This window comes from Macaca thibetana, chromosome 12 (genome assembly GCF_024542745.1).
Source record: "Macaca thibetana thibetana isolate TM-01 chromosome 12, ASM2454274v1, whole genome shotgun sequence".
Lineage (NCBI taxonomy): Eukaryota > Metazoa > Chordata > Mammalia > Primates > Cercopithecidae > Macaca > Macaca thibetana.
The window spans coordinates 3,336,738-3,361,579 of record NC_065589.1 but is presented as its reverse complement, the minus strand read 5'-3'; the positions used below and the strand labels follow the sequence as shown (position 1 = coordinate 3,361,579).

Sequence of the window (24,842 nt, the reverse complement as noted above, 5' to 3'; positions counted from 1 at the left end):
GTGTGCCCACCCCAGGATGGGTCCGGCACACTCAGGAAAAATCACAGCCTCTGACAGTGCTCCAGAGGCGCCACAGATGAAGTCATAAAACCCTTCCCTTCAAACGTGTGACTTCTCAGCAAACACCGCCACAGACTTTCATATCAGGAAGTCAATCTTAGCCCAGCAATGGGTGTGGTTTCAAAACAAATCGCTCCTCCAGCGAAGCCAAGGCCTCCCACTCAGAAACAGCACTTCCAAAATCAAAGAAAAACCCCACTGCTGGTGGCCTCCCGGTACCACCCCTCGGCGCTTTCTGAACACTGCCAGTGGGGACCCCACTGCTGGTGGCCTCCCGGTACCGCCCCTCGGCGCTTTCTGAACACTGCCAGTGGGGACCCCACTGCTGGTGGCCTCCCGGTACCGCCCCTCGGGGCTTTCTGAACACTGCCAGTGGGGACCCCACTGCTGGTGGCCTCCCAGTACTGCCCCTCGGGGCTTTCTGAACACTGCCTGTGGGGCAGGTGAAGAGCTCTCCCGGGGGGAGGTGGGGTGGGGCAGGGACCCAGGCCCTCCCTTTGCCCAGACTCCTCTGCTCCATAGAGCCTTGGGGCACAAAGGACAGAGCAGGTACGCAAGGTGATGCCAACGCCCACTAGGCCACAGCGCCGGCACCAACACAGGCACCCCACAAAGACAAAATCACCAGGCTGGGCGCAGGCTCAAGGTCGGCCAGCTCTGCAGCATCCCAAACAAGTGTCAGAGACAACGGGCTTCTTGGAACTTCCAAAGACCATTTCAAAGTTATGCATGAGCTCAAGAATTTTGCTAGGTCCTGGGGGTGAACGGGCATGTGGGAACCATGCCATGGGTTGGCTGCCGCTGAGTGCGCAGTGCCCTGATCAGGCCTGTGTACTGACCTCCTGGGCCTGGTGGGATGAGATGAGGCCAGAGTGAGCTGCCTGTCCACCCTCATACACCAACCGTATGGCAGGAGCGTGGCCTGCCTTGCCCCGCTCCCCCTCCAAGGACAGGGAGAGGGACGCAGGGCCCCTACGCCTGCACAGAGGCTGCTATGGCATCCAGAGGGGCTGCCAGCCAGCGAAGACTGCTGAGACCAGAGGTGAACCACAAGGCCAAGGGGCCAGGCCAGCCGGAGCCCACTACACCGCCATAGCCCCCGGCTGGCATCCCAGGACAGCGCCCAGGGCAGGAAGCCCACACTCCAGGCAGGCCTACCTCCTATAGCAGAGCCGCTAGGTAGGAAACGTGCCCCTGACTCTCCATAAGCCTGGACCCTAGTCCCAGGAGCCCACACTGAGATTCTGACTGTCCTCACTGCCCCGCACTGCAAGCCACTGGTTTGGCCCACCCAGCCCTCCATGACCTCCGCACGGCCATCCTACCTGCAGCATAGATTCACAGCGCACCTGCCCAGGGGCACCTGGCCCTGTGCTGGCCATGCTACCCAACCTGTTCCAGAGGTGCCGCCAGGGCTGCTGAGGACAGAGGAGGCTAACGATTATAGAGCAGCTGTCCCGAGGCAAGAGTCCACGATTTCATGACACACAGCTTTGCTCCCTCTGGGAAATTATAAGCCACTGGCCAAGAAATCATCATGGCTTCCACACACCCAAAGGCAAGTGTTGCAGCTCACAGCTCACACCCCACCCTCTTTCCCTCTGTCTTCTCATTCCACATCTGCCCCCTGGGGCCCTCCCAGTGTCACCATTTCCAGGTAGCCCAAAGGGGACTGTGAGCTTGTAAAGTGGAAGAGGCTCTTCCTTCACTTAGCCAGCGCTGACGGTGCCTATAAGGCACCCCCCCCTTGGCCTCTACAGCTCCTGGGACTCCTGCTCCACCCTACACCCAGGTGCTGCGGCCTCCCCCAGGGGACACCAGGTCATTAGGTTCATCTCTCCCAGCCCTAACCACTGGAGGTCCCCTAAGCCACAGGGGACAAGGCAGGGCTACTGGTAATCTCTCAGGACACCACCCTGGGCATCCTGGCACAGTGGCTGTGCACGGCTGGTGCTCACAGATGTGCAGAGGGAGAGTAAGTGCCCACATGGTCTCCGTGGCAGCTGTACACTGCATGGGGGGTGCCACCTGACCACCTACCACTCCTGTGGCACTGGACACATTACTTGACCTCTGGGGTTGCCATCTATCACCTGGGAGACAGTGAAACCTACCACCGTCCAGGGTCTAGGGCAGTGCCCGGCCCACAGAAAGTTCCCATCCACTGCACCTATAATAATTACCCTAGTCCGTGACCATGGACAAGCATACCACACCCGCCCCTATCACACCAGACAGATGGCCTCTGATACAGACCCTCGAGAGGAAGCCGATGGAGTCTGAAGAGCACCAGTGACCAACAGTTCCCAGCGGAGCACCAGGGCCCATGGCACCACTCAGCAGCTGCCCAGGGTCCCCGGATACAACGGTGGACAGAAAGGACTCCCTGAACCCTTGAGGACGTGCTGAAGGCAGTAAAAATCTACAACTGCTCCCGGAAGGGCTCGGCACAGCTATAGAGAGTTGTACACACAAGAAACTAGCCACAAACCGGAAACGTCAAACCACAGCTCCATGACATTTCCTCACGAGGAGGCGGAGCCCCGAGCCAAGGCAGACCTGGAGCGCTCTGCAGAAGAGGCCTGTGCCCGGGGCCCTGCGCCCTTCTACACGGCAAGGGAGACTAAAATCACAGGGACAAGGCCGCTCAAGAAGAGCTCTGCCCTGGGGCAGGCCCTCTGCATCCCCTCGCAGGCTTCTCCACCCGCAAGGACAGAGACTGCTCCAGCCAGCTGCTCAGTTTCCACACAAAGCTAGCCGCTTGCCATTGCTCCCAGCTTCTGAGTCTTACACAGTAATTCCGCACATTCCAAACACAGTCTTTCAAATACCGTCTCGTCTAAGAATGAGTGCACTTTCCTAAAAAGACAAATATCAAGCACTTAAAACACACACATCAAGCTACGGGTGATACTTGAATTCCAGGCATAAATCAGAATTTCCCTAACTGTTGTCCAAATTAGGTCAAAGAGTTATCAAAATAATCAGAAAATGTTTTGAGAGGGGTTTACATTCACTTGGTTGTAATTTATTTGCTCAGTTCATCCCATTCTTGCTGTTGAGCTTTCTCCTTAGGAAGTAGGAACGGGTGCTGGAGGAAGGAAGCTTGGTCCTCAGCAAACGGGGAATGCCAACAGCGCTGGCCGCTCCCAGCCTCGGGGTGGTGGCCAGGACGGTGGCCCTGGGGGGCCAGGCCCCATTGACAGCCCTAGGCAGGCCCGTCCTGGAAGGAGCAGGGCCCACTCCGCACTGCAAAGAGTGAGCCAAGAGATCAGAGATTAGACTTGCGTCTAGATTTTCTCAGGATAAAGTGTGATTCTGAAAAGACGCTGAGTAAATAAGCCACATGTCAAGGATAAAGACATTCATCATGAAAGTAAACAAATTTCTCCCTGAGTTCTGACTTACCACGAAAAGGAATCAGCATACTTCCTCGGTACTGGCTTCGACCAAGCTTTCCACAGCACAATCAGTTTGGTGCTCATGACCGCCTGGAGGGACAGGAGAACCTGCCCTGTGACTAGGAGGCCTGCAGGCCCAGGAAGATAGGGTGATCCCAGGGGACCACCCATTTCCGGTCAGGGACACAGCCCCTCACGAGGGACTGACAAGAGAAAATGGAAGAGGACTCCCCAGGAAGCTGCAGAGACCCAGGTGTGGGAAGCGAACTTCTCCCAGCCTTTTCGTCAGTCGTTAACCAAGAACAGGGTCACGCCGGCAAGCTTCTGTGCGGAAGCCTACCAGGAGACCTTAGGGCACCAGGTGGATGGTGCCAGGCTCCCTACCCCACAAAATGGAAAGAAACAAGGAAACAGCTACACAGAAGAATGGAATTGAGCTGGCTTTTAAAGAAAGGCTCATCGCACTGGCAAGAAATCTCAAGGACCCAAGCCGCTGAGCTTCCAGCGGCTTGATTCTAGGCAGCTACCACTGGAAACGCTCAATTAGAAGACGCTCTTAATGTGCACACTAAGACCTAATTTACCAGCAGATGGAAGCCGTCCAAGCACCCCCATCATTCATACATACATACATTCATACATCTACATACATGTGATGCACATATGCACCTAGCAAATATTGTACGTTGTCTATGTGCCCAAGGAAGGGTGGGGTCTGACTTCCTGGCACTGGCCAGGTAACTCCTGCAGGCATCACCTCAACACCTTTTAGCTCAGTGCCAAACTCCATCCCAGTTTGCAGGAATTATCTGCAAGCTCCATTCTTCAGAACCTCAGTTTTCCCCACTGAACGAGAAGCACAATGCCCTGCTGGTCTCCCAGAGGAGGAGGGTCCTTACACTCGCCCCAGTGGGCTGGCCGCTGCGAGCCCCTGTGCACTTTCCTAAAAACACAAGTATCAAGCACTGGTCACCCCGTGGCCAGGACTGCCGGCTCACCACACGTTCAGACGCTGAGTTTCTACACAGAAGGCTTCTAAAGGAAGATGACTCAAGTCATTTCAACTTCAAGACACAGCAAATCTTCCAAGTTGCTCGAAAGGGGAAAAGTACAAACTGTCCACACACAACAGTGTAATTACAAGGCCAGCGATGATGGGTTTGGTTCTTACGACCCAAGGCTGGCTCGGATCTCATCCCAGCACTTTGTTAATTGCACATTATCATGTGTCAGGGCTTTGTAAACAACAGCGGTGAGTGGACCTGACTTACCTCCCCCCTCAAATGATGTCCTTAAACAAAACACAACAGGCAACTCTGGGAGAGAGTCAACTGCACACAGGTGGCCCTTGAGGTCCCAGAGCCTACTCTCTGGATGAGCTCAGGATGTCACCAGCCTTCCAGCAGCCTGACTACTCTCAAGGCAGCAGGTGAGGACCCAGAGTCCTGGAGGTTGCCCCATCAGCTCTGTCTCAGGCTGCACTGCAGCAGCTGTGTGGACCCTGCGGCCTGTCCACAACTGTATGTGTAAAAATGAATGGATGATGGAAATAGAGAAGCACTGTTGGTGACACCGTGGAGAGGGAAATTCTGAGCAAGCCCAAGGAACCTGCTGTGGCCTCAATGGGATGCTCATTAGCTGTCCCCCAACGTATTCAACTGGAAAGAAGAAAGGGCAGAGCTGGCGACATGCAGAAAAACAGGAAATCTTGCAGTGAGACACGGCGAAGCAGGTGATAGAGAAAAAGAGGCCTTTAAAAATGAGAATCCAGAATAAGCTGAAATAGTCTGGGGGCTAAAAAACCTAGACATTTATAACCTAATCGGGAATATTACAATGCTTTCCAGTCTCCTGGGAACCAGACCACTCCCTTGTTCCAAACAAAGATGTGCTACTTGCATTCAACATTTGTATAATTTCTTACGTGCACTGACAGGGAACTATCTAACATTTCTGAGATCATTAAACCATCTACTTAACAGAAAGGAGTAAGACGACCTGTTGACGGACGCAACAGATGTGAGTGTTACTGTGAGCGGCACGTGCAGACTGAAGTGGCTCTTAGTTCAAACCAATATACGCACAGACCTCCAAAAAACCTCAAATACAGAGTAAATTATATACTGGTAGGCTAGCTTTTGGCAAGGAAAATACAGTGTCCGTTTCTCATTCAGAAACATGGCAAATATGTGCACTAATATTAAATATATCCTAATTAGTTACAAATCTCCCAAAATACTTACAACTCAAAGGACTGGGTTTATCTGATAGACACACAACCTTCACTTTCCTCATTAGTTTGGAGCTGAAGGAAATGCAAGATTCAGAATGTAAAGCTAGTAAAAAGGTTGGGGCTTAGCGTGTTTTTCGGTGTTTGTTTTGAGACGGCGTCTCACTCCGGTTGCCCAGGCTGGAGTGCAGTGGTGCAATAATGGTTCACAGCAGCCTTGACTTCCTGGGCTCAGGTGATCCTCCCATCTCAGAATCTCGAGTAGCTGGGATCACAGGTGCATGCCACCAGGCCCGGCTAATTTTTATACTTTTAGTAGAGAAGGGGTTTGAGAAGGGGTTTTGCCGTGTTGCCCAGACTTGAACTTCTGAGCTCAAGCAATCCATTCACCGTGGCTTCCCAAAGTGTTGGGATTACAGGTGTGAGCCACCACGCTCGGTCAGCTTAGTGTGTTTTTTGTTTACACATTCTAAGTTTTCAGTGCTGCTGTGTTTGGAATAGCGAGGAATACTCAGTTCACATGAAGTCAACAGTTCCTCTTGGTGATTGTGTTCAGGACTGTGAGAGCCAAATCTGCTGGCATCCTCCCTAGAGCTCTCCATCCCCCAACGTGGCTGTCCGGATTCTCGGGTAGGCGCCGTCGTCATCCCCATTTTACCGACACAAAGCCTGGGTGGCTAAGGCCGGCACAGCTGCTGAGTGAGAGTTCAGTTCTGGACCCCGAAGACAGGCTGCCCTTCATCCTTCCACGACGCGGCCTCTCCCCTCAGGCTGTGTGTCCCACATTCAGAGTCCCTGACGGCTCCATGTCCCAGAATTAATCTCTCAGTAGGGAAGATGTCCACCTGGAAGTCGCACAGAGCCTCGAAATTTCCTGGAACTTGTGTTTAGAGTGGGGGAAAAGCCACTATCATGCTGCCATACTCAACATGACCAACACAAATCTCAATGGACATTCACAACCTGGCGCCAGATTCCAACAAACTCTGCACAATAATGACAAAAAAGCACAGTTTCCAAAAAAAATCAACAAAGAAACCCAGCTCTCTCTGTGAAACCTTCCATTTACTTGGCCACTTTCCCATGGACATTCAATTAAAAACAACTGTGGGAAAAGCGAATCCAGCCATTAGACGCTGCAGAAGCTGGCTGGGCAATCAAATCTGTGTCTCCGAACAGCCCAGAGAAGGCTTTTAGCATTTACAGCCAACGGAAGCCAAAAGCCAGGAGCCCCAAGAGGGGGCCCACATCACCATGCCAATCCAATCCGAGCTCAATAAATGTCTCTGATAGGTTACCAAAACACAGGCAGCAAAAGAAAAAAATAGCTAAACAGGATACCATCAAAATACAAATCTTCTGAGCTTCAAAGGACACCATCCAGAAAGGCAACCTACAGAATGGAAAAGAATATTTGCAAACCATATATCTGATCAAGAAGCTGCATCTAGAATATAAAGGGCCTCGACAACTCAACAATAAAAAGGCAAATAACCTAATTTTAAAATGAGCAAAGAATTTAAACAGACATTTCTGCTGGGCATGGTGGCTCACGCCTGTAATCCCAGCACTTTGGGAGGCCGAGACGGGCGGATCACGAGGTCAGGAGATCGAGACCATCCTGGCTAACACGGTGAAACCCCGTCTCTACTAAAAAATACAAAAAACTAGCCGGGCAAGGTGGCAGGTGCCTGTCGTCCCAGCTACTCAGGAGGCTGAGGCAGGAGAATGGCGTGAACCCGGGAGGTGGAGCTTGCAGTGAGCTGAGATCCGGCCACTGCACTCCAGCCTGGGCGACAGAGCAAGACTCCATCTCAAAAAAAAAAAAAAAAAAAGACATTTCTCCAAAGATGTACAATGGCCTATGAGCATGTGAAAAGATGCTTGCCATCATTAGTTGTTAACCTCAGGAAAATGTAAATCAAAATCATAATGAGATGTCACTTTCTATCCACAAGGATGGCCAGAATCAAAAAGATAACAAGACCACCTTGACCGTCAAACCCAGCACTGGAACCTCTCGCAGCCAGCCATCTGCACTCACCCCCAAGGCACCCCTGCCCTGCTGCTGTGGGTGCCCCAGGTGATGCCCTCTGACCCTGGCAGAGCAGGGCAGGCAGCTGCAGGGGACAAGAGCAGCAGAGGGGCTCACCTCTGTGCCTCCCTAGACCCTTAGATGGGCATCTACCCTGGCCCTCTCATCCCAAGCTGTCCCTGCATTCCTGCAACAGTTTCTTCCCTCCCTAGCGATCTGGCCAGAGAGTTGCCTACGATGAGTGGCAGAGTCAGAGACCAGACCTGCAGGTCTGAGGGTTGAGCACAGGAAGGATAAACGATACTCCACACAGGGTCTACACCCTCATTCCCAGAACCTAGAAACACATCACCTCAGATGCTCAAACGGACTTTACACATGCGTTTAAGGATACTGAGACGGATTATCAGACAAATTCCGGGGACAGGAATTATACAAGGTGACAAGGTATCTTGTCACAGCAGAGCAAGGAAGCAATCAAAGACTGCAAGGGTTATGTCCAAAAGACTCAAGGGCCAACTCCACAGGGCATCGTGCATCAAGGAGGACAAGGTGAACATCAATGAGAATAACAACAGCAAAGGCCTAAAAGACATGGAGTACACTTGAATCCACGAGCTCACAATTACACACAAAAACAAACAACAAAACTCACTAGTTACCTTCAGATGATGTAAAGCAACGAGCTCATCCCTCTGAAAGATGGTAAATAAAGAAAGTGTTTCCTCTGTAGCCAAAGAGCTGATGAGGGCACTTCCTCTCTGCAGAAGTATTTTACCTGAGTCAAGAATAAGCCTCTTGGATTATCACTCTGCAGCCCCCAGGAAGGAGGGAATGAAGCTAGATAGCGACCTTCAGGACCTGCTCATCACCCAGCAGAACGCCTACACTCCCATGCCACAGTCTCGCCGACTAGCCCCAGTCCGCCACAGGCTCCAGCTGCGACCACCAGGTCACCAGAAAGAGAGTGGGGAGGAACCTGCTCAACACGCCACATGGACACAGGCAGTGAGAGTTCCGCTGTGGCCATGCAACAGGACAACAAGCCAAGCTCCCCAACAAACAGACTGGAGGGCAACAGGCAGGGAACGGCTGTGTCCATCACAAGTGACAGTGTCCCATCAGAACCCACGAATCTTACTTAACACTTATTTGAACAACAGCCACATACGAAAAGAAAAGAGAATGAAAACTCGTTGAGACAATGGGGATTTTAAATGACTGATTATCTGATGGTATTAACGTATTAACGTGTTAAAGCTGTGATAATGGTATTAAGGTTGCCTGTTCAGAAGACACTTGCATGACAGTAGAACTGCTTTGAAACAATACAGTGAGGCAGGTGTGGCCCTGCTCAGCCATCGCTGAAGGTGGGGGCAGCAGCCTAGTCCGCTCCTTATTGTCTTTTCACTTTCGTAAATGTTTGAAATTTTCTGAAATAAAAAATGAAAGATAGCCAGTGAAGGTGCTAGATTTGGACAGGGGTGTCACTCTGTTCTGTTTTGCTGTTTATTATTTGTTGCAAACACAAACCTGGGCTCACACTTATGGAAGGTTATACCCTCCTAGCCCATTCAGCGAGAAATTTCAGAGCCAGAGGACCTCATGGCCACTAAGTTTCCACGATTCCCTGGATCAGGCACATCTAAACACACTTCTGATCATTACCAAAAGGCAGCACAAACCCCACTTCTGATCATTACCAAAAGGCAGCACAAACCCCACTTCTGATTATTTTACCAAAAGGCAGCACAAACCCAGTGCACCCTGGCGTCCCCTCCCAGTTTTAAGGGCAAATTATGTATGGACCCCACCAAGAGATGGGAATGAGCCAGGGTGCTGCTGGTCTCTAAGGCACAAGCCACAGCCATGACTAACCAGGAAACTAGGACAACAGCTACCATTCAACAGCTAATTCAACAACAATAAAAGTAACCTTCACAGTAAAAACGAGAACCTAATTTGCTTACCTCGAAAATAACCAAAGCAAAGCAAGCCACTGAAGCAGGGGTCCCCTGGGAACCCTAGTTTCCCAGCTGGCCCTCCACGGCGGGGCTCTCTCAGCCTAGCACAGTGCAGAGCTGTCACAGTGACTCAACGGGGGGCAAGGCTCATCCCCAAAGCTGCTCCAGAAAAGAAAAGGCTCAGAAGTCCCGGGTGGACGGACCTTCCCTAGGCCTGGCCTGGTGCCCACGCTCCTCCCGGCTGTCCTTCCGATCCTGGGCCACTCCCCCTTCTGCTGCTCCTCTTGGTTTGAAGGAGGGGAGGGGCATGGTGACATCCCTTTTTAATTAAGCCTTTCTTACAAGGAATCTTTGCAAAGAGCCCTGTCCTGGAGTGATTTTGTGTGACAGGGAAGAACAGATCAGCGGATGAGCTTCCAACCGTAAACATTCCCAGAGCTGCGAATATGTGCCCCTGGCCACAGGATTACACGTAGGAAGCCAGCACACGCCAGGCTATCATTACCATCTCACCCATCTCCCGCGGCTGACGGGGATCGGGGGAAGAAAGGGCGGGGGCCGGCCGGAAGCCCCTCGGGCTGAGGCCACCCCAGGCCCGCAGCCCAGACCACCAGGCCGCGCAGGCTGGCCTCCTGAGGCTGTCCCTGGCAAGCCACCCCGCGCTGGAGCCAGGCTGCCAGCAGAGCGCCGCTCACTGCCGCTTTCTTCACATGTGGTTTGATTGACGCAAATCAAGAGGCAAGCAAATGATTCATAACTGTCCAAGCACAGGGCTCACCCAGAAACGGCAGGAGCCCAGACTTGCTGATTCACCAAGAAACAGCCTTGTGTACCGGAGGCGCTGCTGGTCCGGACGCTCCCATGGATGCCCACAGAGCTCCGCAAATGTGATGGTAGTGGCGATGTCATGGCCCAAGGAGCGACAGCAGACCCTAACCCTACCACAGGCAGCAGCACAGGGCTGCCACGAGGGGGACATGCGTGGAAGAATGGCGGCCACCGCCCTTGTCTGCACGGCCTGGGTGTGTGCCAGTGGCATGCCTGGGTCCGGCACTGCCGCCCTGTGACTCCAACTACAGCCTCAGACCCAGGCTGGGGGCCTCTGCAGTGCCTGGTCCCACTCCCCGCCCCTCAGGCTGCCAGGCACACCCATGACGCGAGGAGGCAAGATGGAATGCCAGGACCCCTGCCTTCCAGGAGCTCACAGGGAGGGGAAAACACCCAGAGGAGCCCCAGATAGCTCCTCACGGTGCCAAGTGCCACCCTGAGGGTATGGTGGCGGGGAAGACGCAGCTTCTCCATCGCCTGCCTCGTCTGGGAAAGCTTCCCAGAGGAGGAGAGGCCTTAAAAGGACGGGTGGGAAGGCACCAGGCGGTGGTGGACAGGCTCCGCCCAAGCAGATGGCTGGCATGCTCCGAGCCAGCACAGGCCGGGGACAGAGGCTGGGACCGCCCTGGGGCCATGCAAAGAACCAGTGTTCCTCCACTGCCAGGGAGGACTGTGCAGGGACCTGACTCACGGCAGACACCGACCCCGACACCGGCAAGGTCACTCTGGTGGCAACAGAGAACCTGCAGATGGCAGACCAGTTAGAGCGGCTGCACCAGCCTCGAACCACAGAGTGGGTGCGGACCCTTGGCAAGTATGCCTTGGAAGTGTCGAGGGGAGAAGGTGTCAAGTCGTGGTCCCGTCAACAGAGAGACCTGTCCAGCCGGCTCAGCAGCCCCTCTGCCTCCAGCTCCATGTGTCTGGACCCTGGGCCACAGGACAGGGGCAGGAGTGGGACAGGCACCCGGGTTCTGCATGTACGGCCTGTGCCGCCTTCACAGCAGCCCTGATGGACCTCCCAAGTAGGCCGGAGAGTGCTCCATGTGGTCATCAGTGCTGTTCCTGAAACAGCTTCACAAGTCATGGGGACCTAAGCCCCTCCAGCTGGAGATGAGACACCAGTACGCCCCAGACACCATCTGCTCTCCAGACACAGGCCGCTGCCTGGATACTGCCCGCTGCCTGGACACTGCCCATTCCTCAGACACTGCCCACTGCCTGGACACTGCCCGTTCCTCAGACACTGCCCACTGCCTGGACACTGCCCGCTGCCTGGATGGACACTGCCTGCTGCCTGGACACTGCTTGCTGCCCGGACACTGCCCGTTGCCCAGATACTGTCCACTTCCTGGACACTGCCTGCTGCCCAGACACTGCCCGCTGCCTGGACACTGCCCCCTGCCTGGATACTGCCCACTGCCTGGACACTACCTGCTGCCTGGACACCGCTCGCTGCCTGGATGGACATTACTCGCTGCCTGGACACTGCCTGCTGCCTGGATACTGCCCGCTGCCTGGACACTGTTGCCCAGGCACAGGCCACCCCCTAGACACTGCCCACTGCCTGGACACTGCCTGCTGCCTAGATGGACACTGACTGCTACCTGGACACAGGCCACTCCCCGGACACAGGCCATTCCCTGGACACTGCCTGCTGTTTGGATACTGCCCGCTCCCTGGACACTGCTCGCTACCTGGACACCGGCCACTCCACAGACACTGCTCATTCCCCGGACACTGCCACTGCCTGGACACAGGCCACTCCTAGACACTGCCTGCTGCCCAAAGGCCAGCTGCAGAGACCAGCAAAGCAGCAGAGCCAGGGGAGGCCGGAGGGCAGAGAGAGGCCAGGGGCTTGATAACATGCTCTAGGGGGTGAAGCCACCAAGTGATCAGGTCTGTGTACAAGTTCATTCTTCTTGCAACACTGTCTGTCACCGTGCCACAAAATTCCCCAACCCTGAGCCCCTAACACATACGCCTCCAGCCCTTGGGGAAGACCATTCGAGAGTCAGCTGTGGAGCCTCCCCTGCTCTGTGCAGCCCGTCTTCCACCGCCGCGCCCTCCCGGGCCTGCATTTGCCCCTGCTGGTGGCGCCTGGGACTCTGCATGGCACTAATATTTTGCAATTCTCTTAATCATTCTTGAAAGCAGGGACTGGGTCGTGCTCACCTCGGTGTACCCAGCACCTGGTATAGTGGGGTCTCAAGCTTAGCAGAAGGATCAGTAAAAGAAGAAAACACGTATTTGGAGGACAACCATGCTTCCAGAGCCGAGTCCAGCGAGCTCAGCTTCTGACGCCCCCAGAAACAGCAGATTCCCTCTTGTCCCCAGTCTGTCTAGTAAGGCCTTTCCGAAGGCACGGGGGTGAAAGGTGGGGAGAGGAGGAGGAGCACCAAGCTCGGTACTAGAGGGGAAGCTGGAGAAAGGACAGGGAAGCCCAGAAGCGCAGACCGACCCAGGTGGACAGGCCCTGGGCCACCACCCTGGGAGGACGGGCTGCCAGCAGGAAGGAATATGTTTATGGTCCCTGCGCCGCTGGTACGAGTCACACCGCTGCGGCCCATCGCTGATCATCACACGTTCTGTACTCCGGAGCAGGGACCTGGGTCTCGGGGCACTTCCGCACGCTCACCGGCCATGTGCCCACTCGCACCGTACACACCCCCGGAACCACTGAGGCCAGTTCTAGCTGCCTAAACGGGTAACACAGCCACCCAGCCTGGTGCGGCCACCAGGGCCCTGGCTTGATAATGTCTGCTTTGGAAAGACACTTCCAGAGCTCCCAACAGCACTTAGCAACTCACACAGAAAACACCTGCATTCTACAGCCACTCCATCCGGGCCAGGACCCAGGCCTAAAGCAGTTCCTACTACTGAGGTTCTCAGATCTGCTGGAAACAAACAACTGAAAATACTCTCCGCTCAGCAGGCCCCAGCCACACACTCCAGCCACACACTCCAGCCACACACTCGGCTCTCCGTCTCTGCTAAGCAGGCCCCAGCCACACACTCCAACCACACACCCCAGCCACACACTCCAGCCGTACACTCGGCTCCCCACTGGTGGACACCACCTGGAGGCCCAGGGAGTCTGAGAAGTGAACAGGTGCTCACCACTGGCTGGAGAGGGTTGAGTTTTCAAATTACCCCACCACAGACATCAGAGAAAAAAAAGAAAGAAAAAGAGACTGGTAAGAGAGCGTCAAGCCAAGGGGGGGTGACTTCACTCTGAGGACCCCTCCAGTGGAGTCTTCCAAGAAGAGATGCCCGCCAACCAGTATTTTCTACAAGGTCACAGAAAGCATTTGTTCTGGTTTAAAAAAAAAAAAAAAAAAATGACAATTCTAATTTGTAAAGAAAAGGAAAATTTTTAAATATAAAAACATATTTTGGCCAGGACAGTGCCTCACGCCTATAATCTCAGCATTCTGAGAGGCCGAGGCAGGCAGACTGCTTGAGCCCAGGAGTTCGAGACCAGCTTGGCCAACATGGCAAGACCCCCCCCTCCACTAAAAGACAAAAATTAGCCGGGCATGGTGATGAACAACTGTAGTCCCAGCTCCTCAGGAGGCTGCAGCAGAAGGATCGCCTGAGCTCAGGAGACAGAGGCAGCAGTGAGCGGAGATCATGCCGCCGCACTCCAGCCTGGGTGACAGAGGGAGACTGTCTCAATAAAAACAAAACACATGTTTCGTACCACATATCAGTCAAAATAAGTGGCCGAAGGCTGTAGTTTGCTTTAATTCACCTTCTAAGGCGGCTCTGGACCTTCCCTCAAGAAACGGTTTTCTTGTCCATCAGTGCAGCTCTCTTCCTCTCTAAACACGAGGGCTGCTGGGGCCAGGAAGACCACACTCCAGAAGCCGGGCGCAGCGGTGTGGACCTGCAGTCCCAGCCACTCAGGAGGACGCCTGGAGCCCAAGAGCTCGAGGCCAGCCTGGGCAATAGTGTCAGACCCCATCTCTTCCGAACAAACTGGAGCCCAAGAGCTCGAGGCCAGCCTGGGCAACAGCGTCAGACCCCATCTCTTCCAAACAAACAAACCCACAAAAAGGCTATGCTGCCAGGAGGAGTGAAAAACCAGAAAAAAACAAAAGTGGAGCTGCTGTGGGGCCACGCCCGGCCCCCGGAGGGGAAAGGGGCTGGAGGTAACGGGGCAGCAAGGCCCGCAGGCCAGAGGGCTCCCCTCATGATTCCAGGGCATCTGCAAACTCAAATTTCATAATAGCTTTTGCTTGCAAAAGCAAAGTCCCTGATTTGCTGTTTCTCCCAGGAGACTCTGGGCTGCTAGAAGGCAAAGCCTGAGGTCTGTGCCTGACCAGGAGATGCTCACGTTTCTAAGCCAAAAACAGTGACTGAATAAATGACTCATTAGAGGGATCCATGAACAAACTGGCACCAGGCACTAAATTCACACTTGATCCGCTCAGCCTTATAATAAAGTCATGTGGTAGTTCTACTACGTCCATTTTACAGATGAGAAAATCAAGGTTCGAAGAAACTAAGTAATGCTCCCAATATCTAGGCAGAAAAGCTGGGGTTCAGACCCGTCTCGCTGCCTCTGAGTCTGTCCTCTCTCCACTGTCCCAGCAGAAAACCTCTCCCTAGAGAGGACACTGTGGGGGTGCGGAGCAGAAGGGCAGGGGTCGGAGCAGCCCAGGGTGGAGCGAGCTGGGACAGCTCCAGCAGCAGCAGAAGCCGGAAATCTCCCGCAGCCCCCACCGTGCCTCCCATAAATGAAGGCCTCCCGAGAGGAGGGGACCTGGGGACGAGAACCAGCCACACCAGGCCAGGCCCGCAGGAGGCATGAGATGGAGGCGACTGAGTGAGGAGTGTCCCCTACCCTCACCACAAGGTCTGGGTGGAAATCGCACCCTCAGGATGAACGGCCAACTCTCGCTGGGCTTCTCCACGCCTTCCCCAGGACCCTTCCCCAGTGCTTCCAACGAGGCCACAAACCGTGAGCGGCCCGTCTGACATTTCCCTCTCAGAATTCTAGGATCAGTAACTGGTCCCCAGAAAGTGCGGATCTCACCTCTCGGGAGCATCTCATCCCCTCCACTTCTGCGGAAGAGGACGCCGCCCCCCAACCCCAAAGTGCCTGTGTTTCCTAGCGCCCTGGCACTCCAGCTCGTCAGCTAAGAACCTGGCCATGCTGACAAAATATGCCACTTGAGACACGAGCTGGTTCTTGTGGCATCAACCCTGAAAACATGTTGGTCAAAGAGAAAAAAAAAAAGGCATCTGGAAATTTCTACCTTATATTCTCCTGTTTGTAATGATGCCAGCAACCCGAGAGTGGGGGCAAAGCTGAGGTGCAAGTGCCTCGTACTCCTGAGACACTCTGGGAAGCCAGAATGTATGAAACATTCTGAGTCGGCGTGACTCAGCTGTGCCCACTGCTCCCTCTGACGGGCCAGCCAGGGGCACAGAAGGCAGGCAGGTGACCCGGGCATTGCGCGCCTCCACCTGGTCCCAAATGCTGAAGCCTTCAAGCAACTTAAAAAGGGTGAGGAAAACAAGGCCCCGGGAAGCAGGTGCCTTGTGGCCTCTGCCAGGAGGCTCAGGGTTCTCTCTCCTGCATGAGGAAGACACCAGGCACAACAAAGACGTGATGCAACATCTGGAACTGTCCGCTGTTAACAGGTGATGGCAAAAGTTGTCCAAGTCTTGTCCCTATGCACACACGTGTATATACCATGTACACCACTCACAAACAATGTACACACCACTCTACAAACAAAACGTGATGTTCTAGGATTCGCTCACCCACAGTCAGCCACGCGTGCAGGTGCAGTGCTGAGGCCAAGGGCGCAGAGGGAGCCTGACAGTCAGTGGAAGCGTGCGCTCTACAGGAGGGCACCGCTGGTCTGGCCTGCAGAGGACCATGAGGGCAGGGGCTGGCGAGTCGCGTTGGCTGGAAAGGCCTCTCTGAGGAACTGAGGCTGAAGCTAGAAAACTCTGAATGATGCTGGGCCCCTGAGATCCGGCGGAAGGGGCTCCAGGCAACAGAAGTGGCCGGGGTGCGGGCCTGAGGCACAGGAGCTATGGGGCTCCTCAAAGAGCAGAAAGCCTGGTTTCATGGCTACCGCCCCCCAAGAGCAGGATCAGTGCCGACCAGGCTGCAGCGAGCGTCGGGCTGGCCACCGCGAGAGGCCTGGACATCACTGCCGGCAGAGGCTGGAAGGGGCCTCACCACACCTGGGTGTTTCCATCATAAGAACACAAAAGCCCTGCTAGCCAATAAGAGAGCCCTGCAGTAAAGAAATCAGGAAGGCACAGTTGTAAGCACTGATTGCATTTGTTTTAATGTGACTTATTTAGTTGTAAGTTTAGCTCATTTCATTTTCGTAATGGCTGTATTTGGCAACCCACTTCCGTGAGCGGTAGCAGCAGTGCTGGCCACCACAGGCGGTCTTGGAGTTGGTAGAGGATCAGGCGGCCTTCACGGCATTTTGGAGGAAGCACTGTCACAAAGGGATGATGGGCAGGCTGCCGGGAGTTAGGAAAAGAAAAGCAAAATACATTTGCTGCTTCTGGCTTGAATGCCTGGGCTGACCAGAGGGGCCACGCAGTGCCGGGGAGAAGCGGGAAGCAGTTCCAACTATGCTGGGGCAGTAGTGCTGCCTCTGGATCTGCGGCAGTGAGGCCTCAAAGGCGCCGAGGGCACTGGAGCAGGGGCCCCCAGCCAGTCACAGTTCCTGCGTCTGCACCCCAGGGCCTCTGAAAACTGTGAAGTCCATGCCATGGCCTCCGTGTGACACTCACCTGCTGCCCATCACAGGCCACAGACACACTGAGAGGAACCCAAGAGATGTCTGAAGCAGGACTGCCCACCGGGAGAGTGCGGGTCCTGAGCCCAGCTTCAGGGAGCTGAGCACAGAGGAGCCGAGGACACCGACAGCAGGACTGGCTGTGCTTCTGACAAATGTGGTTTGGGCCACCGGGTGAGGGACAGAGGGAGCAGGCCAGGGAATGGGCAGAGTGAGCCAACGCACAGGGGCAGTGCCGAGCCACCATGCTGACCCAGTGATGGCCAACAGCATGCTCCATCATGGGGACCCTCCGCAGAGCCTCGGGGAGCATCGCAGAGCTGCCTCCCTGAGGAATGGGTGCAGGGACACCTCCACTGGCTCCTGGCCCGCATGGTCAGGGGTGATCCTGGGAATAGCTTCCACACATGCTAGGTGACATGCATGAAAGCCCATCAGGTGGCCCTGGGCGTCCGGTGCCGAGAGAGGCAGAGGCAGGTGAAAGGCAAGATGCCCCCGCATGAAGATGGTCCCAGCACACACAGAGCCACAGTAGGGACTGGGGGGGAGTCAGGGCCTTGAGGATCTGCAGGGGGCAAAGCACCGGACGGCGAGCGCCCACGTCCCAGAGCCAGAGGCCCTTCCACTCTCCAGTGTCCTGGAGACCAGTGTCCCCGCTCAAAAATAAACACACAAGCAGCTCTCCCACAGGAAGCTGAGGAGAGTCTGGGCTGTAGACTGGGGAGACCCAGGATCGGGAAAGTTTTGTTTTATTGTGTTTCTTAATGTAAGTAATTAGAGTATATTTAGAGGCTCAGAAAGGAAGTCAGGGACATCAGGAAAATGAGAGGATATTCACAATGAAGGAGAGGTGGGATCAAAAGCATGAAGGAAGCCCAGGGATGATTTGTCTAAATGCATCCATCAGTCTACCAAGTCATCAAGTAAAACACATCCCACCCCCACACCTAGACAATCTACCTTCATGGCAACCTAGAAGGCCAGGTTCAAAGTTCAAAGTTCAACTACTGCAGAAGGTACAGAGAAAGCGTTACACAGCAAGAAAGCAGGCAGCTGGATGAGCACAGAGCCACGCTGGAGGGGGACAGAGTCACACTGGGGGTGTGAGGGGACGGACCCCACAGAGGGAGGCAGTTATGCTAGAGGGGGACAGAGCCACGCTGGAGGGGGACAGAGCCACGCTGCGGGTGTGAGGAGATGGAGCCCCACAGAGGGAGGCAGAGCTATGCTAGAGGGGGACAGAGCCATGCTGGAGGGGGACAGAGTCACACTGGGGGTGTGAGGGGACAGACCGCACAGAGGGAGGCAGAGCTACACTAGAGGGGGACAGAGCCACGCTGGGGGTGTGAGGGGATAGAGCCCCATAGAGGGAGGCAGAGCTACGCTAGAAGGGGACAGAGCCACGCTGGAGGGGGACAGAGCCACACTGGGGGTGTGAGGGGACGGACCCCACAGAGGGAGGCAGAGCTACACTAGAGGGGGACAGAGCCACGCTGGGGGTGTGAGGGGATAGAGCCCCATAGAGGGAGGCAGAGCTACGCTAGAAGGGGACAGAGCCACGCTGGAGGGGAACAGAGCCACGCTGGGGGTGTGAGGGGACGGACCCCACAGAGGGAGGCAGAGCTACGCTAGAGGGGGACGGAGCCACGCTAAGGAGGAACACAGCCACGCTGGGGTGTCAGGGGACGGAGCCCCGCTGGCAGTGGAGAACATGCGGCCGAGCTCCATGTTCGCAGCTGTGCGGTGCAGCCAGAACCCTGAGCCGGTGCTCTTCCCTGCATCCTGCACTTCCTGGGTAAGGAAGGAGAAGCCTGACAGCAAGGGCTTCCACCGAGGCTGGGACTCCGCTAGGTGCGCGTGGAGGTAGAGAAGCAGCGGCGGCTGCCAGCAAGTGTCTCTACTGCGGAACCTGTCACCCAGCTGGCGGGGGAGGAAACCAAGCAGGGTAAAAGGGGCTGAGACAAAGTTGCCTAAAGGTTGGGCTTTTGAAGTACTAGAAACTTCCTCTTCTGGGGAGGTGGCAGACAAGTCATCTTACAGGCTCTTGTGCTGTGGAAACCCCAGGTTCTACATAAAATACACCTTCTGTCACACTGCTGGGCTCACCGGCAGTAAGGAAACCCTCCAACAAGCCAGAAATATATAATTAAGAGAAATGAAAGCAACTCAAGTTATGCTGACAGCAGAGTTGAGGGCAGCAGGTGGAGGACTGCACGAGGGTCAGGGCCAAGGCGAGCCCAGAGCCGCAGGGTTCAGGATGCTGGGGCTGGAGTCCAGGGCAGCTCCCAGGAAATGCACGCGGCATGCCCATCGGAGAACGGCCTCCTCACTCCAATCCCTCTGTTTCCAAACAGTAAGACCAGAGAGACATACGCTCCCAAGCAAACACAAGCCAACACAGAAAGAAGTGAAAAAACGCAGCAAACACATCAAAAGACAGTCAAGTTCTTCAGTTACTCATATCATTAGAAACTGTACGATTACTGTTTCTGAAACTTTTGAAGAAAAGAATCTATTAATGTTTTATCCACTATCATTTTCCCATGTGTGTTTTGATTAAATACAAAGTTTACGAAAATACCTGAAAAATTTTAAGTAATGAAAAAGAGGAAGCAACAGAATTGTCAAAATTAATCATTTTAGGAAAAGAACAAAGTAGACTTTCAAAAATAAAAAGTATAATTGATGCATTTAAAAAAAGAAAACCCTCAATGAATGACTTAAGCAATAAATGCCATGCAAAACTGAAAAGGAGATTAGGTGAATGACAAGATCCTGACGAAGAAATCAGCTGAGCAGAGGGAATCAAAATACAAAAATGCAGGAGAGCCCAAATCCTGTGTTTTGTATTCTCAAAGTAAAAGTCCAAGGATAGTTGAAAACCCAGAAGTGCCACCTAAGGAGGTGTGACAGCTGACTCTGCAGGACTGGGAAGCAAGGGAAGGCAGGAAGGAAGACAATGGAGACGTATTTAAAGGGGCACTGCTGCAGATTTCCAGAACTGATAAAAGACACAAACTCACAAAGAGGCAAACATATACCAAGAGAACAGGGTGCTCCACACCCAAATACACCCTGATAAACCTGGAAGCACCAAGGACAAAAGAAAAATGTGATGGGCAGCCAGTGAGACACAGACAGACAAGGAAGGAGTGGCTGCTATGCTGAGGTAGGCCGCCAAGGATGAGAAGAGTACACTAAACGTGATGAGAGGAGAAAAAGAAAACTCACCTGCAAGTTTTGCCCAACAGTCACTCAGGCACGTTGGTCAAAGAGAGACATTTTCAGATCAGACAAACACACACGCGCACCGACTGTATCACCAAGAGGTCTACTAAAGCTACTCCTAAGGGGTATGTGTTCATCAGGAAAAGAGAACGTGACCCCGCAGGAGGGTGTCTGATGCAAGCAGGAAGCACAAGTGCACAGGGAGCTGGACACTGACCAGGGCAGGGAATGTCCTGGGGACCTCTTGGACAATACGAGGCTTTTGGTCACATCTATAGCACGACGGGGCAAGTGTCACACTTCACGAGCCAATAGTGATCCATCAGCATGAACTGCAGCCGTGCTGGATTTCTTGTTTTCCCTGTGGTCCTCCTGTTCCGGGGCCCCACCCAGGACCCCACAGTCCCTCCTTTATCTTCATGATTCCTGAGGTTCCTTTGGCTGCGACAGTGTCTCAGACTTGCCTTGTTTTTAATTACCTCGACAGTTTCAAGTACTTGATTGAGTGTTCCCTAGAATGTCCCTTAATTAGAATTTGTTTGATGTCATCATGACCAGATGGGGTTGTATGTTTTTGGGAGAAAGGTCACAGAGACTAAGTGGCACCTCCTTACATCATCTCAAAGCTGTGCTGTTGACATGACCTTTTAAAAACTTAGGATGGAAATGAAAATGCTAAGTGTCAAAACCTGTTGTATGCACCCAACACCTATTTCAAGGGAAATGTGTCGCTTATAACAGAAGGAAGGTTAAGAACTAATGTGAGCTGCACATCCAGCCTTGGGAGAAAGAGAACACCGGGTGCAGCCAGCCACAGAAAGTACCAGGAAGATAAGAGAAGGCATTTAAAACACTGAAAGCTGACTTAAACTAAGGGAATCCACAAAGCCAGAGTGACTCAAAACAGTGAATACAGATTAATCAAGAAGAAGGGGCTGAGTCATGTTGGAAATGAAAAAGGGCACACAGAGACAAATCCAGCAAAGATTTAAACACCAGAAGCAAATCCATGACAATAAAATGGAAAACTTAGATTAAGTAGAACTCCTAAAAACTTTCTTTTCAATCCGTATGACAGGAATTAAAAGGTCAGGTAATTAGTAACCATTAAAGATGTTAAATCAGTAGTTAAAACATCAAATCACCAAGGAAATATGAACCCCAAATAGTTTGAGTTTAATTTTTACAAACTTTCAAGGAATGATTAATTCTAATCTTAAATAAACTATCCCTGAAAGTAAAAAAAAAAAAAAAAAAAAGACATTAAAAAGGAAAATTACCGTCCCCTCCAATTCCAGAACAGAGATGAAGAATCCTGAAGCACTAGCAAAGTATGAAAATGACACGATTTATCACAAACAAGTTGAATCCACGGGAAGAGATCAGGGAAGTTTAAAGAAAATTCGCACCACACAATCATCACAACAGGCGGAGTAAAAGCATTTGGCTAATGGAACACAGCTATCCACGAACTTCCCTCGAAAAACGGAATCTAAAATAACCTATGTCAAACATCACGCTTAAACTGGGAAAATGTTAAAAACCTTCTCTTTAATGTCAAGGACGACGGAAGCCCAGTATTTCTGCTCTTATTCAAAACTGAACTGGAATTCCTAGCTAGCACAGTAAGACAAGGAAAACAAACACAGGAATTAGAGAGAAAGACACTAAACTAGCATCATTACACTGACAGTCTTTGTCTTAGAAACCCTGAAGAATCTACAGAAAAAAATTTTAGAATGTGTAAGATTTTAATAAGATGACTGGATATAAAAATAAAATACAAAAATCAACTGCATTTCCAAAAACTAGCAAGGAAAAATTTAATTAAGAAAAAAAAAATACATTGTCTGCAGCAGAAAAACAAAACAACTACAATCTACCAAAGAATAAAGAAGAAATCTAACTGGACACGTGGCAAGACCTTTATGGAGAAAACTATAAAAATCTATTGGAAAAAACACAGTAAAGAAGACCTAACCGAGGGAAAGAGAAGCCACACACACAAATATACTATCAAGATGCCAACCCTCCCTTCAAATTCATCCACAGAGTCAATGCAACTCTAATCAAGTTTCAGGCTTGGCTTTTTACAGGAACTTGTCTCCAGATAAGTCACAGCCTAGGAGGAGCTAGGAAAGTCTCAAGGAGGGGCTGAGACTCGGGAGTGAGGCTGCAGAGCCTCTCCAGGAGACAGTGCCCCGCTGGCCCCAGGATAGGCTCTGGAGCAGCTGAGCACAGGGAGGGTCCAAAACAGACCGAACTTGGAGGATGAGCTGGCCACACAGCTATCCCAGAGAAAGGGTGTAAAGTGCCAAACATTATGGTTCTCAAAATGAGCAAAGAAAACGAAACTGATCCCGACCCTGCACCCCACACAAAAACCGAAGGCTTCAGTACAAAAGACAAAACGTCAAAGGCCTTAAGAGAAAATATACAAGGTTATCTTGTTGGCCTTGAGGTAGGAAAGGTTTTCTCGGGGTTGTTTTGTTTTTAAACAAAATACAAAAAAACAGTAACCACAAAAGAAAAGGTCTGCTTTTTGGCTTAGTCGATGTGTCATTTAAGAACTGTTTTTGCATATAACTTTTTTGTTATACTACGTACGTGTTTCCAGATCAAGGAAGTCGAGTGAAACACTTCTAAATAACATTTTTTCCTTCTTCACTCACCAAGCCTTTACTGAATTCCAACTAAGTGCCCAGCACCACGCCAATAAAGAATAAAAACACAGGAGGAGCAGAGGTCTTCTCTTCTGGAGCCTGGAAATCCAGGCTGGGGAGAGAGCACACGTCACGGGGCAGGAGCAGCAGCCCCTCGGCCACTGTGCTGGGCCGCAGGCCTCCTCCCAGCCACCTGGCTCATCTGAGGTGGGAGCCCACGGGGAGCGGAGAGCACCCCCCAAAGTCCCCGCCTGATGGGGCACCAGGGGTCTGCCCGCTGCCTGATCCTGCCCAAACTCTGAGAATGCCCTGGTTATAACCCTCAGTTTCCCTACTGTAAACACTAGTGCACAAATCTGCATAAACCCTCACTGCATAATCATCCTTCAAATTACACCTAACCTTATCCTCTGGATGGCTCACCACTTCCTAAACTTTAAAAAAGCATCGTGATCTTCACTCACCATTTTTGAGTTAGGGAAAACAAACGAGAGAATAAAATAAAGTTCTATCGACTATAGAAAATGTATCTTATTTTCTAATTCAATTATTGCAAATAAAAAAGTCATCAAGAGTTAATATAAATATACACTCCATTGAAATGGCTTAATCAAAAGACACAACATTAACCAGCAAAAATTCACTCAAGTCTTGTCATTCAAACTTAAAATATATCAACATTTTTACTACATTTAATTCTTTTTTCAAATGTGCACTAACATTTTCCATGTTATCAGACTTTACCCTTACCTAGTTCCCTGTCAGCTGAGCTAATTCCTTAACTATAAAGAAATAGAGCACTCTAAGGCCAGGCTGTGGGGACACCCAGAACCAACGACACGTGACCTGAAGCACCAGCGACATGGGGACACCAGCACCAATGGCGTGAGGACGTCCAGCACTGATGAGTGGCCCATTTTATGTGGCTGAAGGACACCTTCTGTGTGGATTAGGGAAAATGTGGTAAAACTGGAGACCCTAGGAGTCTTCCATATCAGCCGGAGTGAGTTTTGGAGGGAAAGAGGATTTGGAGTGTCAATCTTTAGAAAAATCAAAACAGGCAGGGCAAGCTCCTGAAATGAAAGCAGGCACACACACACACACACACGGGCACACACACGCACTCATGTATGCACACACGTGCATGCATGCACTCAGTACACACGCACATGCACACACACGCACTCACGTACGCACACACGCACATGCACTCACATACACCCCCATGTTTAGTGTGTTTCGAGGGCACTGTGGGGAGGGCCGGGGTTCTATAAAGGGCCTGGCCCACCTGAAAATCCACGTGAAAGGCAGCCTCCAGGGCTCCTATGAAGTGGGTGGCTTCACTCATTCACTCAGGAATTGTTCACGGCACAGTAAGGCAAGGGGTGGGGATTTTTCTTTAAAAGCTTTATCTAATCATGACTAATGGAATAAGTGAGCCAGGCCTCGAGAAAACCGAGGACAAAAGGAAAGAGCTGTTCGGAAGGCAGCGCCTGCCTCCACCTGCTGGTGCGCGCCTGGGACAGGGAAGACGGCAGGTTTTACCAAGCACTTTCAAACAGAAATCCAAGTTCCCAACAAAGAAAACGCCAAATACAATAGTCTCTGGGGTACTTGTTCAGCCCCCTTTTAACTGTGACGCTTCTGTCGAGTGCCA

General features: G+C 52.4%; 1 protein-coding gene across 9 annotated transcripts in view; it reads right to left on the bottom strand.

The window, feature by feature from the left end:
* Positions 1-24,842, bottom strand: part of HDAC4 (histone deacetylase 4) — a 357,624-nt gene that overhangs the window by 222,429 nt on the left and 110,353 nt on the right. The window contains exons 1-2 of one of the 9 annotated variants that reach the window (XM_050751482.1): positions 6,356-9,688; positions 2,317-6,316 (exon numbers count right to left, since the gene is read on the bottom strand). The exons of 7 other annotated variants lie outside the window; for them this stretch is intronic. The gene's annotated coding sequence lies outside the window, so the exon portion shown is untranslated. One more of the 9 variants, XM_050751484.1, reaches the window with a different exon arrangement.